We start from the raw sequence: 14,335 nt of genomic DNA on the forward strand, positions 1-14,335 counted from the left end.
CTGGAAGACTCAGGAAGAGTTAAAGTGAAAGAATGTCAAAAGAGCATATACAATAACTAAAATAACGTAAATGGCAAAAATGCTAAAATGAAGTTGGACACTGAGAAAGTGTATTCACCAAACCTGACCTTGGCAAAAACAGAAGAAAATGCATCTCTATCTTTTCTTTGAAGATGTAGAGTATGGGAATGAAAATGCCCATATAGTTTTTCTGATGTCTTTGTTTATTGGTATTGTTTTAACTAGTTATCTTTGTTATAAGGAAAGGTCCTTTTGTTTGTAATGGAAAGGGCATAACTGGAAATGAGTACATTTATAAAAATAAAAGACATCAATAAAACATTATTTTTAAAAGTACAAATGAATTTCTCTGAGTCCTTGAATAATAGGGCATGTGAGAGTGAATTTCTAGTATTTTTAGTTTCAATAGAAACTAAAGAGATGAACAGTGCCTGGAGCTATGCCAGAGTAGAATCAATGAATGAATACTGTTATTGAATATCTGTCCTTTTTTCTCCCAAAAGTAAAATACAATTAAAAATTTTTTAATTCAATTTTTCTTGAGGAAGAAAAATGTAATTCTTGGATGATACAATTTCTTCATTTGGAAAATATTGGTTTATTGTGTTTTTTAATAATAACAGAGCCAATTTTCTATTAAGAGGCTGGAAATTTCAGAAGAGGAGCATGAAACTAAACACTGTGCAGTGATGGTGCCCAAGTTTTACCTTCAACAAAAGAGAGGTGTAAAGAGAAGAATGTAAAACATTGGAGTTCTGAATAGGAGAATGTCCTCCATCAATGTCAAGGAAGAATCTTATGTCCAACAGTAGGAATATCCATTCCAACTACAGTCAGATTCAGTTAAAAACAACCCTAGAACAGGCTGGTTTTTGTTCTATTAATTCCCTGGAGGAACTTAAAAGAACTGGTAACAATACCTCTTAAAGGGACACCATGTTGCTAGGGAACAGACAGTTTCCAGTTACTTGTTTCACTAGGTACCCCACAATACCTGGCTGTGGCATTCCCCTCACTGAAGAATCTGAAGGTTCTTGGTAGACAGCTTTTAAATAGTCTTCTGGAAAGATGATAGAAAATATTTTCAGGAAAATAACTCTATGACAGACCAGTGAACTTTATGCAGCAGCAAGACATGTCGGAAAGGTAGGAAACAAAATGATAAAAGTGGCTTTAATCTTTATACTGACTTCTGAGACAATACTTTTCCTACAGTGTCATTAATTTTTTCCCCTTACATTAGTACTCATAATACTTGCCCTTTTAAAAAAAAGTGGTCCATGAAAGTATAGAAATATACATATGTATGTATTTATATATATATATGTAATACATACATACATACACATATAAGTGCCGTCAATTTAATAGCTCTCACTAAAACACAATGTGGTTGATTTTTCTCTTTGAGGGGGTTAGGTTTATGAAGATGCCTAAGGTAAGGTTGAGACAATGGTTCCAAGCCCTGGTTTTACAGAAACTCCCTTCTCCCAGTTTTCTCAAAAGGTGTCATGAAATTCTCTGGAAATGAACATTGATTCATTTTCATTTCTGTTCTTCCTTCCTCCACCCTTCCCATTCCTCCCTCCCTTTTTGTCTTTCTCCTATCTTTCCTTCCTTCCTTCCTCCCTCCCTCCCTCCCTTCCTCCCTTCCTCCCTTCCTTCCTTCCTTCCTCCCTCCCTCTTTCCTTCCTTCCTTCCTTCCTTCCTTCCTTCCTTCCTTCCTTCCTCCCTTCCTCCCTCCCTTCCTCCCTTCCTCCCTTCCTTCCTTCCTCCCTCCCTCTTTCCTTCCTTCCTTCCTTCCTTCCTTCCTTCCTTCCTTCCTTCCTTCCTTCCTTCCTTCCTTCCTTCCTTCCTTCCTTCCTTCCTCCCTCCCTCTTTCCTTCCTTCCTTCCTTCTTTCCTTCCTTCCTTCCTTCCTTCCTTCCTTCCTTCCTTCCTTCCTCCCTTCCTCCCTCCCTTCCTCCCTTCCTCCCTTCCTTCCTCCCTCCCTCTTTCCTTCCTTCCTTCCTTCCTTCCTTCCTTCCTTCCTTCCTTCCTCCCTTCCTCCCTCCCTTCCTTCCTCCCTTCCTCCCTCCCTCTTTCCTTCCTTCCTTCCTTCCTTCCTTCCTTCCTTCCTCCCTTCCTTCCTTCCTCCCTCCCTCTTTCCTTCCTTCCTTCCTTCTTTCCTTCCTTCCTTCCTTCCTTCCTTCCTTCCTTCCTTCCTTCCTTCCTCCCTTCCTCCCTCCCTTCCTCCCTTCCTCCCTTCCTTCCTCCCTCCCTCTTTCCTTCCTTCCTTCCTTCCTTCCTTCCTTCCTTCCTTCCTTCCTCCCTTCCTCCCTCCCTTCCTCCCTTCCTCCCTTCCTTCCTTCCTCCCTCCCTCTTTCCTTCCTTCCTTCCTTCCTTCCTTCCTTCCTTCCTTCCTTCCTTCCTCCCTTCCTTCCTTCCTCCCTCCCTCTTTCCTTCCTTCCTTCCTTCTTTCCTTCCTTCCTTCCTTCCTTCCTTCCTTCCTTCCTTCCTTCCTCCCTTCCTCCCTCCCTTCCTCCCTTCCTCCCTTCCTTCCTCCCTCCCTCTTTCCTTCCTTCCTTCCTTCCTTCCTTCCTTCCTTCCTTCCTTCCTCCCTTCCTCCCTCCCTTCCTTCCTCCCTTCCTCCCTCCCTCTTTCCTTCCTTCCTTCCTTCCTTCCTTCCTTCCTCCCTTCCTCCCTCCCTTCCTTCCTCCCTTCCTCCCTCCCTCTTTCCTTCCTTCCTTCCTTCTTTCCTTCCTTCCTTCCTTCCTTCCTTCCTTCCTTCCTTCCTTCCTCCCTTCCTCCCTCCCTTCCTCCCTTCCTCCCTTCCTTCCTCCCTCCCTCTTTCCTTCCTTCCTTCCTTCCTTCCTTCCTTCCTTCCTTCCTTCCTTCCTTCCTCCCTTCCTCCCTCCCTTCCTTCCTCCCTTCCTCCCTCCCTCTTTCCTTCCTTCCTCCCTTCCTCCCTCCCTTCCTCCCTTCCTTCCTTCCTTCCTTCCTTCCTTCCCTCCTTCCTTCCTTCCTTCCTCCCTTCCTCCCTTCCTTCCTTCCTTCCTCCCTTCCTTCCTTCCTCCCTTCCTTCCTTCCTTCCTTCCTTCCTCTCTTTTTCTACTTTCCCTTCTTCCCTCTTGATCTGCAATGGGAGAAAAATAACTAGGGGAAAATGAAGCTGAATATCACGGTTTCTCCCAAAGGACCAAGTACCTCCTGGTCTGAAGCAAAAACCCAACTTGTAGCCTAGTAATTCCTAGGAATATTGCTGCCACAGACCTCATTTTGAATATGGTTCCCATTAGTTCTTTGGAACTCTAAGATGACACCTCCCTCTCCTTTTTGCTCCCCAAGCCTTCAATATGCTGTATTCTAACAGTATTAACATAAGAAAGCTGCAAGCAAATTTGTCAGGATTACCAAAGGGATTGTTTGTCTGACTTCCACAGTAATACACAAACATCTTTCTTATAAAATCAATTTAATTTTACTGTCTGGTCAATTATAAAAAAACTGGGCTTCTCAGAGTTGGCACCTTTTCAACCTATTAGGAGTCAAGTGCTTCATCTATTCTAAATTCCTAATATTCACTCAGCTTCATTTGGGCCTTTATCTTTGCTCACAAGAACTATTCCCTGGATATATTATCCCTTTAGTGTCTATATTACCATTTCAATAGCACATTGAAACTCTGTTAGTGTTGAATTTTCAAAGCTGAAACTCAACTTGGAGCAGAAAATTGGCCTGGAGGTTTAAAAGTCTCCTAAACCACACAGCTGTGTGTTTGTGGCAATTCAGCTTGGGATATTTCTAAACAGAATTCTCAAGTGTAGTCACTTGGATGTGTCTGACTTTTAGACACTTGCAGACACTTGAGTATTATTTTTTATCCTGAATAGGGTTCTGCCTATCATACATTTGGCAAATAAGGAGCTTGTGGGGGTTTCCTTCTATTTTTCCACGGGAGTTCCCCTATTTAATTCCCTTGATTAATGGTTTAAGTAGGGGATGTATAAAAGACTAGCATAAATAGTCAAAAACCACATGACTACATGATACAGTGGAAACAGTCCTGATATGAATTATGAAAACCTTCATTCAAATCCTACCCTAAATCTATCATCCACCCATCCATCCATCCATCTTTCCTTCCTTCCTTTGTTTTTGCAAGGCAATGGGGTTAAATGACTTACCCAAGGTCATACAGCTAGGTAACTATTAAGTGTCTGAAGCCGCATTTGAACTTGGATCCTTCTGATTCTAAGATCAGTGCTCTATCCACTGTGCCACCTAGGTGCCCCTCTATTTATGATAAAGGCAGTTAATAATCTCTCTGGGTCTCACCTGCCTTATTTGGAAAAATGAGAGTTTGGACCAGATGATCTCTAAAATCCTTTCTATATCTATGTTATCTAGTTTCAAGAATTCAGATGATTTCTCATCTATCTCATTATGTTTTTACTGAATGAGTGAATATTGCCATTCTCCTCTCCTCTTTTAAATAAATGAACAAAGGGAGATAAAAGTTAGTCTTTGAAGCTAAAAGAAAACTAAGCACTCATCTTATCCAGGCCCCCCCTCCTCCTGCCATTTTAGAGATGCACAAACTAAGGTCCAGAAAATTTAAATTACTTGCCCAAGATTAATCGGCTAGTCAGTAGAAGAAATGAGAGTTGTACCTAAGTCCTCTGGCTCCAAGCAAAGTCAAAGCAAAGAACTGAATTTAAACTTTTTTGCCAATTTTGCCCATTTTTATCTTAAAAATGGACAAAATTGACAAAAAGTTCAATAAGATAATCAATAAGCTAATATATCCTTAGCAGTATTTCCTGTATTTTAAGGAGAAGTCCCTTGGATGAAATTAGTAATGAAGTTACTCATTATTATTGATTTAAACAACAAAGACACCCCCCCACAAACACACATATAGATACGCATACAAATATATATATATATATGTAATTCATCTGTGCCCAACAGTCATAGAAAGCAGCCAGAGGCATTGAAAGTTGAAATGAATTGCTCAGGGGGGTCACACAGCCAGAGCTGCACTTAGGTTTTCCTGCCTCCAGGAATGACTCTTTCTCCACTATGACAAACTACCTCTTTTCATAGATTTTCACAGTCACTGAATTTTCTGTACCATTTTTGACAACATGTGGTCCAATTGATTTGAAGCAACTGGAATGTAAGTTTTTTGAGAGTGGGATTTTCTATGCTTTATTATATTTAGCTATCCCATACCAAGAACTCAGTAGGCACTTAATAAATATTTGTGGCTTGATTGATTGATTAAAGCAGGATCTGGACTTTATTAGGCTCACTTGTTGTGGCCTGGATGTATTCAACAACAGAAACCAGGGCATCTGTTATTGCTTGTTTCTCAAGTGTTATACACTTACATAATCAGCAAGCTAGTATTTCAATAAAGCACACAATGGTGACTTCCAAAGAAAATTGAGGATTAATAATTATGAAGAGCAACACCATCTTTGGAGGAAAGATACTTGTGAATAGATCATTTTTAGTGTTGCTATTTTTCTTCCCACAATGTTGGTTGCCACTCATCTATTTTCCTTTTTCACCTGTTCCATTATCCTTTTTTAAAAAAAACAAGAAAAGGATAGTTCAAACAGTGCCCCCCCCAAGAAGATGTAATCTATTCTCCCTTATACTTGTAGTCAATTTTATATGGGTACCCTTTCCATGACAGGTTTAGTTTAAAGCAATAAAAAAAATTCACCTTCATAAGGGTTTAGATTGCTAATTTATAATAACCATTTGTTTGCTAGAAGCAGAAAAGTTTAAAAGGACTTCATCTACACACTAATTAAACCAGAAATCTGATACTTAAAATGGTCCCTTTTGTGGGTTTTTAATAATGGGTGGTCATTAACAGAACATTATTCCAATGCATGAAACTGCCTATGTGACCTCAGGCCGGTCATTTAATCTTTTGAGACTCACTTTCCACATAGATAAAATAAAGAGATTAGATTAGATAGCCTCTATAATCCCTTAAAAACTATGATCTATCTGAAATTCATTCAAAGCTTATTCTTATTGCAGCATCAGAGGTCTGTCACTCTTCCCTCCTGTGACCTCAAACCATGTCACCTCAGTTTCTCCATACATAAAATTAGGAGGTGATAGATGACTTTTAAAAATTCAATTTTTTTTAATTATTATTTTTCCTTTCTTCTACCTCTTCTCCCTACTGGAAAAGAAGAAAAGTATAACCCTTATAATATATAAATTTAGTCAAGCATAACCAATTACCATGTTGGCCATGATCCCAAAATGTCATCCTTTTCTATTTATTTGTCAGTCACCTCTCTGTTGAAACGTTTGCAGCATTATTCATCACTGGTCTCTGGAATCATGGTTTGTCATTGCCTCACTGAGAGTTCTTAGGTCTTACAAAATTGTTTATTTTTGCAATCTTGATGTTATAGCATAAATTTTGATTGTTTTGCTCACATCACTCTCAGTTCATATCATTTCAGTTTTCTCTGAAATTATGTCTTCATTTTTAACATCAAATTGGTATTTCATCATATTAATATCCAATATGCTGATTCAGTCATTCACTAATTGATGGACATTTCCTTCTTTACATATCTATGTCACTCCTCAAAGAGCAGTAGTGGTCAATGGAAGAGAAAACACTTTTTGGTTGGTTTTACAGAGATATTTATCCAAGGACGGTATCAGCTTTCTCAAATGATATTGTATAGTCAACTATATCTTGGGAGAAACAGTGTGGAATAATGAAAAGAGTATGAAATTTGTAGTCAGGAAATTTGGAATAAAACATTTTGACTGTCTTTGTATGATCTTGAAATTTCTATGTCATTTAATTTCTCTGAAATTGGGTTTCATCATAAGTCCTTCCTGGCTTTAAATATTTGATCATATGATTATGAAATTTACTCTTGTACAATTGACTGAAAGTTGTGGGAAACACAAGATTACATTGTGATTCGGTGGAAATTGGTCCTGGAATTGGATATGGTAAAGGAAGGCTTATTTGTTTGTTTTTTGGCTACAACAGAGAGGAACTGGGTTCAAATCTTTTTTCTGTGATTACCTTTGCTACATTGGACAAAGTCACTTAATATTTTGAGAAGGTTGCATTGATGCCCTCTGGGGTTTCTTCCGGTTACAGGTCAATAAGCCAATGGCAAATTGGCTAGTTATTGGAGTTCAGAATCATGGCCAAGTCAGTAAAAAATAAAATTGTATCCCCTTCTCCTCTATTGTGAGAGATAGTCTGCTGGGTAGAACACTAAATTCAAAGTCATAAGACTTGGATTTGAATTCTTTTTAATCAATCAATCAATCAATTCAAAAGCACCGATCAATTGCCTCTTACGGTTGTATATAAACACAAATGGGAAATCTTTAAAGTCCCCTTCTTCAAAAAGCTTGCATTCTAGTAGGCAACTTAAGAGTTATTTGATCCTAGACAAACTGTAAGTCTCAAAAATTTCTTCCCCCATTTTCTAATCTGAAAAATCAAAGCAATTATATTAGCACTGCCTGCTCCAAAGAGGAAAAATATGTGTAACCCCCCCCAAAAAATTGCTATTATTATTAATTCAGATCATAGGGGGCACTACATTTTAAATAGTCCAAAAAGAAATTTTAGGCTTAACCTTGAGCAAGCTAAACATTTCATAACTCCCTCCCCACCCCTCAAACATTAATCTAGTCTGATACAATGGAAGCATTCTGATTCAAGTCAAAGGACCAGTATTCAAATGTTCTTCCTAAAATTTACTTCCTATTTTGTCTAGATAATCTTTGCTTCCTCGTCTATGAAATGAGGGAAATGAGGATTTTTACTGAATCCTCTCTTTACTCAATTATGACAATGTTTTGTTGGCTAAGTCTTTAGACAAGATGTCGTTGAGAAAAAAAAAAAAACCCTTCCATCTGCCAAGTAGCTTACGGTTCAACAACTGAATGCTCTTCTTTTAATTTCATATTTAAAATGTTAATATTTTGTAACAGCAGAAGAATCCTTATCTAGGTGGTAGGTTTAAGTGTCCAAAGAACAATGAAGAAAACTTTCCCAATGTCATACCTGAAAGAAATCAGAGCTGCTAAAGGAGCTGAGGGTGATCGAGATCTCTTCTCTTTACTCTTTACTACTTGGATTTTCTATTGTACAAAGAGCTTTAGAAAGATTAAGAGCAGAGCTTTGACTTATTTTATGGTATTTTAAAGTACAATCACTTTCCTGCTAACAGTGCTAAACTTGTTTCTGTTTTTTTAAAGGAGATTTCAATAATTTTCATGACTATGATTGCTTTTCTCTTCTAGGTAGTAGGTGAAGAATGTCTTTTAGACATACCCACTGAGCAATCTGGGAAGGCAGATTTTATTGGCCCAATGGCAGTCACTTTAGCATAAAATAGAGGTTACCTTCTCTTAAGACTCTTAGGGTCTGGGGAAAAAGTGATCAATAACAAATGGTAGCAAAATCCAGGACAATTGCTTATATGATGTTCCTCAGCTTGAGAGAGTGTCATTTTAATGCACTGTATCTTAAACATGTCAATTAGAATAATAAATAATAGCAAAAGGAAAAGAGAAAAATAACCACAAGAAAAAAGAAGATGAGACTGAAGATAAGGGATATGAGTAGCAGGTTCCACAAACGGGAGTATACAGGGAATTGGGATAATTAGTAGAATTTTTAGTGATTAGAAGAGGAAGCAAAGTGATTGACATGGGCTGAGAAGCTTCTCTCCCTTCTATAATTCTCCTCTCACCTTTCTTCTCCTACACTAATTTTTCTCTCTATTTCCCAATTTGGTAAAATATAAAGAATCTCATACTAAATCTCTGCAGAATACAGGGCTTTTGTCTCCAAAAGCCTTAGTGAGGCTCTACATTAGTAACAGCCACACTAAGATATTTAGGATTTACTTTATATCTATGTAGCCTACTGGGCTCAAGTTTCAGTTTGAGAGTGGGGATGAATTAGAAGTGGTCTAACAGTAGGAGTCATTTATAGGCTCTTTCCATTTTACCAACTACATTGTATATATATTATCTGAAAAAAGGAGGAAATGAAAGCTTACAGGTTCTTCTGTATGGCCTCTTAGGTAAAGTCAGGACTTTAAAGCTAGACCTTGCTGACTCAGTGCTCTACCTTAGATTCATTTATACCACTCAGGAATGATATGGCTTCCATAGGGAAGACTAGTCTAATTCTTGACATAAACTCCTTGCTACCGTTAAGTTGGCGAAGTAGCGAACAATGGACCAGACCTGGAGACTGGAAGAAATGTCATTCTGTTTGATCATGGACAAGTCATTTCCTTTCTCAATTTCCTGGGTACCTTCCTATTATTATAAGTGGGTTACTCATCTGCATCAAGGAAGCAGATTTCATTATAGAAGGTTTTTTTTTTAATCTCAATGACATTACCAGTCTACTCCACCCCCCCAAAAAAAACCCCAAACAACTAGATGTGATATTGAAACAGGGGATATTGTCATTTTCTTTTTGTATTGGAAACAAATCCTGCAATTTTTTCCCCTCCTTTATACTCATATATAGTAGATAAAAGATGTTACCTTATAGCAGATGTGAACCTCTCCTAAAATGCAGCCCCCATTCCTCATTTGACAGAAATATATTTAAAGGGCTTCTGACTTTGTTCCTCCCTCTTTTCTCCTGTTCTACATGACTCCATCTGACTATCCTGTTTACTTTCCTCTTCCCTAATCCATGTGGTCGTGGCCCCACATGGCTGGATTTGTTTGGTCCTGGCCCCACGCAGCTGGATCCATGTGGTCCCAGACCCACGCAGCCGGATCCACAATGGTCCTTGCGCCTGTTTTCCTTGTTTCCCATTCTTCACTGTCTTGCTTCACCTTGCTATCTTCTTAAACCTCACTTTCTTTGCCCTTTTAAAGAACCTAATTGTGAACTTTCAGTAGTAACCTAGAACCTTTTGTAGTAACCTGTGCAACATGAGAATTAAAGTCTATGACTTTTCTTATCCTTCTGAGTCTGGTGATTTTGGCCCCCTGAATGAATCACAGCTATCTCTCTCAGATCTCTCCCCACCAGCTGCTTTGGCAGCAATCTTTTAGGGTTCAATCTGGGAATCTATATTTTGCAAGAGATATGAAAACTTTGATTTTATGCTACCTATGGAGCAATTATATGGTGCATAACACTGTTCTAAGGTCTAGAGATATAACAAAAAAAGCAAAAGAAGTTACTGCCTTCAAGGAGCTTACATTCTGATCAGGGAGACAATATTTAGAGAAGTATATAAATACAAGAGCTAGAAGGGAAAGGGAGTAGACGCTGATGGGACCAGAAGGGGCTTCCTGCAGAAGATATCATTTGTGCTGTGAAAGAAGTCAGACCTTCCAAGCAGAAGTGAAGAGTGTTTGTTATCATTGATGACACTGAAAATCCTTTACAAGAGAACTAATTTAGAAACTGAGAAACTAGCAAGGGTGTTCTTCTCAAATTAGAAGTTCTGTGGAAAATGGAGTCACTCTCCAGGAATTTTCATGTAGAAGTAACTCAAATTAGCTTTTTTGAAATTATGTTACCATGATGAGATTTTTTTTTTAAATAATGACTCTATATCCATATAAAATACATCACGAAAGAATTGGAAAGGATTATGTCCTGTATTTTAATCATTTTCCCATTCAGCTCCTCAGGTCTGAACAGAAGCAGTCAGGACATTTGCAAATCCAATTCCTTCCACTATTCTGAGCTGAGTGAAACGACTTTGTGTAGAAACAGAGGAACATTGCATCCATATTCTGACTCTGGCATTTCATCACCTGTAAGTATCTTTGATCATTGATTCTGTCTCCTTTAAAGATGTATATCAAGCATACTCCCTCTTGGTGAAATTTCTCAACACTTTCAAGAGATTTTCAAACAAATCTGAGATTTCTCCTTCAAGAACAGAGGTTGGAGGCGGGAAGGGAAATTCACTACTGTAGACTTGGAGGTGTGAGATGGTGTGTGTGTGTGTGTGTGTGTGTGTGTGTGTGTGTGTGTGAGAGAGAGAGAGAGAGAGAGAGAGAGAGAGAGAGAGAGAGAGAGAGAGAAAACGAGAACAAGACATTTGGAATGGGGAAGAGAGGAGGATAGGAGGGAGAAAAAAGAAATGCAGAGGGGACAGATAAGGGCATTATCCCAAAATGATTTAGAACAACTAAAAATGTTAGGAGGACAGCCTGCCTCGTTTTCTATTGATGTTAATTTACCCTTGTCTGTGGCATGTTTGTCGGATACTCACAAATGGCATGCTTCAACTTTTCAGAAGACACATCTGAAATACTTGACTGACAACATCAGAAGCCAGAAAACTATCTTGGCAGGTCTGAGCAGTGGATCAAATGAAATAAGATTAAACATAAACTAAGAATGAATGTAAACTCCTACATGAAGGATTTTTTAAAAATCTCCTTTATAAATGTAAGATCCAGTAGGCATCATCAGGTCCTTTGCAAAGCATTAAGGGATTTTTAGTATTGAGGAGACTATGTTGAGTATAGTAAACTACAAAGTCACTAATGGGTCAGTGTGATTATAAACAATATCCAGTATAATCTTAGGCAGCATTAGGAGAAACTCATATGAAAAGAAATAAAAAGATAATGGTCCTATTGGCCTCTGATGTTATTATAACATCGTTGGAGTATCATGGTCAATACAGACCACACTTAAGGAAGTATACTGGGGAACTGGAGAGGCTCAAGAAAGGAGCAATGAGAATTAGTCTGTGTTGTAAAACCTTCTCAGTTAGGATCTTAGACTTAAAGTCAGAAGGAGACACATCCTGAATTCAACTCCTAGTTCATTTGTTTTATTTTATAGATTTGATAAATACCTGGGAAAAAATACAAAAATGCCTGGAGATATTTAGCCTAAATAATAACAATGAAAATAATATTAATTTATTTTTTGCTTTGCAATTATTAGCCCATTTGATTCTTATAACAGTACTTTGGGGCAGGTGCTATTATTATCCTCATTTTACATATGAGGAAATTAAGGTAAATATAGAATAAGTGACTTGCCTCTTGTCATAAAGCTAGTAAATGTTTGAGATCACATTTGAACTCAGGTCTTCCTAACTTCAGGTTTGACATTATCCACTATGCCACCTAGTTTCTAAAAGTGACAGGATGGGAGGAATAGAAAAAAAGAAGGGACTTGATGATTTTAAGAAGTCTGAAGGGTTGTCCCTTAAACTAGGGATTGGAAGGGCAGAGCCAAGATGGAGGCATGAAAGCAGGAATTACTGGAAACTTGTTCCCCCCCCCAAACTCCAGAAGTTGTCAAATTATGACTCTAGCCAAAATTTAGAGAGGCAGAAGCCACAGAAAGACTAAATGATACAATTTCCCAACCCAAGACAAATTAGAAGTTCTGTGCAAAAGGTCTGTTTCACCAGGACTGGGGGTTAGAAAGAGCTGCAACCAACACAGTCACAGCACAGCCGGGCCAGGCATCTGGGACAGATGCAAGAGGGGGTGGTTTCCATACCTCTTGGCTCAGGGATCACGGGGGACAGCTGAGAGAGCTCTGCTGCACCAGAGCAGAGCACCAGGCTCAGAACAACCCTGCAATGAGAACCTGCAGTGGGAATCAGTGGAGCCACCCAGCACTTCCAGAGCTCTCAGCCCACAGACAGTGAGGGGGTCCAGAGAGACTGCAGAGGTCTCTCTGCTCACCCTGGAACAGGACTCTACTGTTTACCCACACTCAGATCCAGGATGCAGGCTGGGCCCTAACACCAACATAACTGAGCAGGGCCCCTCCTCACAGCTCTAGGGCAGAGGGAAGTGCCTGTGGTCATCCACATACCAGAGCACAGGCAAGAGAGCAGACAGAGCCTCTCATAAGAACTTGGAGAAATTTAAGGTCTCAGTGGATTGTCCCCCCAATCCCCCCAAAGTCTTGGAAATATGGTAAGTCAGTCATAGGCTGAGGAAATGAGCAAACAATAGAAAAAGAAGAATCTGACCATAGAAAATTACTTTGGGTCTATGGAGGATGAAAATATATACTCAGAAGATGACAAAGTTGGACCTTCTGTATCCAAAACCTCCAAGAGAATTAGAAAATGGGCTTAGGCTATGGGTGAGCTCAAAAAAAGACTTTGAAAATTAATTAAGGGAGGTGGGGGAAAATTGGGAGGAGAAAATGAGCATGACGCCAATAAAGCATGAAAACTAAGTCAACAGCTTGGTAAAAGAAATACAGAAAATATTGAAGAAAATAATATGTTAAAAACCAGTATAGGCCAAATGGAAAGAGCAACAAAAAAGGCAAATGAGGAGAAGAATGCCTTTAAAAGCAGAACTAGCCAGCTGGAAAAGGAGATAAAAAAGCTCTTTGAAGAAAATAGCTCCTTCAAATGCAGATTGGAACTAAAGGAAGCCAATAACTTTGTAAGAAATCAAGAAGAAATAAAACTATACCCCGCCAAAAACCCAAATTAGAAGAAAATGTGAACTATCTCATTGAAAAAACATCTGACCTTAAAAATAAATCCAGAAGAGATAATTTAAAAATTATTGGGATAGCTGAAAGTCACAACCAGAAAAAGAACCTAGACTTCATTTTCTAGAAATAAAATAGCAAAATTGCCCTGAGATCCTAGAAGATAGGATAGAAATTCTATCCTAAAATAGAAATTGAGGGAATTCATGATTACCTCCTGAAAGAGATCCCAAAAGAAAAACTTGCAGAAATATCACAGCCAAATTTTAAAACTCCTGAGTCAAAGAGAAAATACTAAAAGCTGCCAGTAACAAACAATTCAACTACCGTGGTTCAATAAGTCAGGATTACATAGGATTTGGCAGCATACATTAAGGGCTTGTAGGACTTGGTATATGATATTCTGGAAGGCAAAAAATCTTGGTTTACAACACAGAATCAACTACCCAGCAAAACTGAACATCCTCTTTCAGGGGAAAATATGGACCTTCAGTGAAATGGAACTTTCAAACTTTCCTTCTGAAGCAACCAGAGCTGAGCAGAAAGTTTGATCTCCAAGTACAGGACCCCCATAGAGGGGGTGGACAAGAAGGACTAACTATGAAGAACTTAATGATGTTGGACTGCTTGTTTTCCTGTATGGGAAGAAGATACTGATAACTCATATGAACTTTCTCATTTATAAGAGAAGTTAGAAGGAACATAAGGCACAAGAAGGAGCTGAATATGATGGTATATAATACAGTAAAAAGTTAGAGTCAATGGGTGATAAAGGAATGTACTGGGAGGAAGGAAAAGGAGAGGAAGAATGGGCTAAGATCACATAAGAGTCAAGAAA

At 38.7% G+C, this 14,335-nt stretch overlaps 1 long non-coding RNA gene across 1 annotated transcript in view; it reads left to right on the forward strand.

The window, feature by feature from the left end:
• Positions 1–1,029: 1,029 nt before the first annotated feature.
• The window catches only part of LOC141491602 (uncharacterized), a 34,557-nt gene continuing 21,251 nt past the window's right edge, over positions 1,030–14,335 (forward strand). Inside the window, exons 1-2 of the long non-coding RNA XR_012469661.1 lie at positions 1,030–1,167; positions 10,687–10,822. This is a non-coding gene — a long non-coding RNA (uncharacterized LOC141491602). The remainder of the gene's footprint in view (positions 1,168–10,686; positions 10,823–14,335) is intronic.

The sequence above is a fragment of the Macrotis lagotis genome, chromosome 6, assembly GCF_037893015.1.
Source record: "Macrotis lagotis isolate mMagLag1 chromosome 6, bilby.v1.9.chrom.fasta, whole genome shotgun sequence".
NCBI classification, from domain to species: Eukaryota; Metazoa; Chordata; class Mammalia; order Peramelemorphia; family Peramelidae; genus Macrotis; species Macrotis lagotis.